At 42.1% G+C, this 3,586-nt stretch overlaps 1 pseudogene; it reads left to right on the forward strand.

Moving 5' to 3' along the window:
• The window catches only part of LOC107697979 (ubiquinone biosynthesis protein COQ4 homolog, mitochondrial-like), a 7,502-nt pseudogene that overhangs the window by 1,804 nt on the left and 2,112 nt on the right, over nucleotides 1-3,586 (forward strand).

Below are 3,586 nucleotides of genomic sequence, written 5' to 3' on the forward strand. Positions count from 1 at the left end.
GCAGTGATAAAGGCATTGCATTATAAATATACTTTATTTTAATAAAAAAATTTAATAATAAGAACTCAGATAAACCTTATATTGCCATAGTCGTGTGTTTATTAGTCACGTTGAATCAATGAAAGCAGTTGAATCTTCTGTTTATTCAGCTGCAGTGATAGGCATTTTCTGGGTTTCTTCTGCAAGGCGTATTTGGAGTTTCAGCGCGAGAGCGCCCTCTGGCCTTTGGATGGAGATTTACTGCTGATCACAGAACCGTGCTTCACTGAAAGATACGCATAACAATCGCAGCTTCTGTCGAATCGCGATCTCGATTCCATTTCGATTTATCGTGCAGCCCTAATGCAAACACAAGAGATGGGGAATTTGCAGATAAGCTTAGGTGCCAACTGTAACCAAACACCCACACCCTGCTTTAACAGGCCCAAAGGTGTTTTTGTTCATGCCGAGGATAATATTTTCTAAATGGTGTGAGCTGGAATTCTGTCAGTAATCCCCATGATTCAAAACTTTCATGTATACTGACATGTTTTACCAAAACAGATATGGTTGCAGTGCTTGGGGAAACCTCAGGGCACCAGGCCCTGATCAAGTTAAGGAATCGGATGAGAAATGACCCTGAAGGTTACACTATTCTCAAGTATGTCTCATTTGTTTACTCTGACTACTGTTAAAACTGTTTATGGGTCCATCATTCATTATCCAAACTTTACTACTACCTTTATGTTCAAATTTTGTCTCTAGAGAGCGTCCAAGAATCCGTCTGTCTACGTTAGACCTCACTCGAATATCTGCTTTGCCAGATGGGACTTTAGGAAGAGAGTATCTCCATTTCCTAGAAGAAAATGTAAGACAAATGAAAAACACACCAATAGCCAATACCAATAGGTCAAATTAACCATTGTCATCTCAACTTTTTTCAGAGAGTCACCCCTGACTCAAGAGCTGAATGTAAAGTTTGTGGACGATGAGGAGCTAGCATATGTCATGCAACGTTATCGTGAGGTCCATGACCTGTTGCATACCTTGCTTAGTATGCCCACCAATATGCTAGGTGACCGTTTGATACAATAACAAAATATGTCCACTTTTCAGGTGTGTATAATTTCCACTTGTTGTGTGTATACCTATATAACTCTCCCTCAAAAGCTTTTGGTTCTGTGTAAATATGATGCTGCCTCAGAGCTATTTTGCCACTGAAGTACAGTCATGGCCAAAAGTTTTGGCAGTGACATAAATTTTGTGTTTTGCAAAGTTTGCTGCTTAAGCTGTTGTGTAGAGTGATCAGATGCATTTTAAATCATTGCTAAAAGCTTCATTGGCCAAAAAATGAACTTTTCACCAAAAAACTAATTTCACTGTTTTTTGATCCTGACACAAAATGACCAGCTAACATTAATTAAATAATCATATCAGCAGCACGTGTGAAGTCAGGTAAAATCACTATCATACTAAATAGATTGTAAGAGCAGACTGATTGTTATAAAAGGATGAAAGAAGCGCTTCCAATCATTGTGTTCTTGTTAGCAATGATTACCTCCAAAGAAACACATGCCAGTCTTCAGGACGTCCCAGAGTGTCCAGCAAGCTCCACGACCATCTCCTCCTGAGGAGTCAGCTACGGAATCGCGTCACCACCAGTGCAGAGCTTGCTCAGGAATGGCAGCAGGTTGGTGCGAGAGCATCTGCACGCACAGTGAGGCCAAGACTTTTGGACAACGGCTTGGTGTCAAGAAGGGCAGCAAAGAAGCCACTTCTCTCCAAGAAAAACGTCAAGGACAGACTGAAATTCTGCAGGAAGTACAAGGATTGGACAGCAGAAGACTGGTGCAAAGTTATTTTTTCTGATGAAGCTCCCTTCCGACTGTTTGGGACATCTGGAAAATCGATTGTTTGGAGAAGAAAAGGTGAACGCTACCATGAGTCCTGTGTTGTGCCAACAGTGAAGCATCCTGAGACCATCCATGTGTGGGGTTGCTTTTCAACCAAGGGAGTGGGCTCTCTCATAATTCTGCCAAAAAACACTGCCATGAATAAAGAATGGTGTCAAAATTTGGTGATGATCCGTGCATTTCCCAGCATGATGGAGCAAAGTGAACAAAGCAAGAGTGATAAAGAAGTGGCTCGAACATCATTACATTGAAATGTTGGATCCGTAGCCAGGCAACTCCCCGGATCTCAATCCCATAGAGAACCTGTGGTCAGTCCTCAAAAGGCGAGTTGATCAACTCTGAGAACTAATAAGGCAAGAATGGATCGCCATCATTCAGGATTTGGCCAGAGCGAATTGCAGAGGTTATGAAGAACAAGGGTCAACACTGTAAATATTGACTCATTGTATTTTTTTGCCAATAAAAGCCTTTAAAACTTATGATATGCTTATCATTATTTTTCAGTATACTATCAAAGCATTTGGAAAAATAATCTACAAATACTGAAGCAGCAAACTTTGCAAAACACAAAATTTATGTCACTGCCAAAACTTTTGGCCATGACTGTACAATGAATCCCCTAGATCAGGGGTGCCCAACCCTGTTCCTGAAGATCTACCTTCCTGCACAGTTCAGCTCCAACCCTGATCAAACACAACCGAACCAACTAATTAGGATCTGAAGGAGCACTTGATCATTACAGACAGGTGTGTTTGATCAGGGCTGGAACTGAACTCTGCAGGAAGGTAGATCTCCAGGGGTTGGACACCCCTGCCCTAGATCATTATCAATAAATACTTTTTGTGATTTTTTTTTGACTGATTTCTTTGGTACATACAAAATGCATTATAGCATGCATTTGTCATCTCGTGAAAAATGTTCCTGTTATTTCTTACCCACAGGTGAGGTTGTTGTGAAATTGTTTGAAGCTGCACAGACTGGTCTGCCCATGTGTGTTCTGGGTGCAATGCTGGGACCCCTCCGTCTGTCTGTCAGATGAGTTAGCATGATAGGCTATCTGTCTGTGTACAGCAACATGATGTCAGTTACTGTAGAAACGGTCTATCATTTTAACAAACAAGCATAAAACATATATATCTGACCCTTGACCACAAAACCAGTCTTAAGTCACTGGGGTATATTTGTAGCAATAGCCAAAAAATACATTGTATGGGTCAAAAAGAGTGGCAAAGAGGAATTATTCTGAAAAACTAAGGACTCAGTTCACTTCCAGCGACTCAGCATCAGTGTGGAAAAGTCTGAAAGAGATCACCAACTACAAGACACCATCCCCCAACACTGTGGAGAATCAACAACTGGCAGACGATCTGAATGAGTTCTACTGCCGGTTTGAAAAAATACCCCACACCCGCTCTGAACACCTCTCCACAAAACCATTCACACCTCCTGCAACCCCCCTCTCCCCCACACCTGCACCTCAAATCAGTGAAGATGAGGTGCGCCAGGTCTTCCGGAAGCAGAAAAGGAAAAAAGCACCATGCCCAGATTGTGTGACACCAGCCTGTCTGAAAACCTGTGCTGACCAGCTGGCCCCCATCTTCACACAGATCTTCAACAGATCACTGGAGCTGTGCGAAGTCCCTTCATGCTTCAAACGCTCCACCATCATCCCCATCCCAAAGAAATCCAAAATT

Source organism: Sinocyclocheilus anshuiensis, unplaced genomic scaffold (genome assembly GCF_001515605.1).
Source record: "Sinocyclocheilus anshuiensis isolate Anshui unplaced genomic scaffold, SAMN03320099.WGS_v1.1 scaffold2152, whole genome shotgun sequence".
NCBI lineage: Eukaryota > Metazoa > Chordata > Actinopteri > Cypriniformes > Cyprinidae > Sinocyclocheilus > Sinocyclocheilus anshuiensis.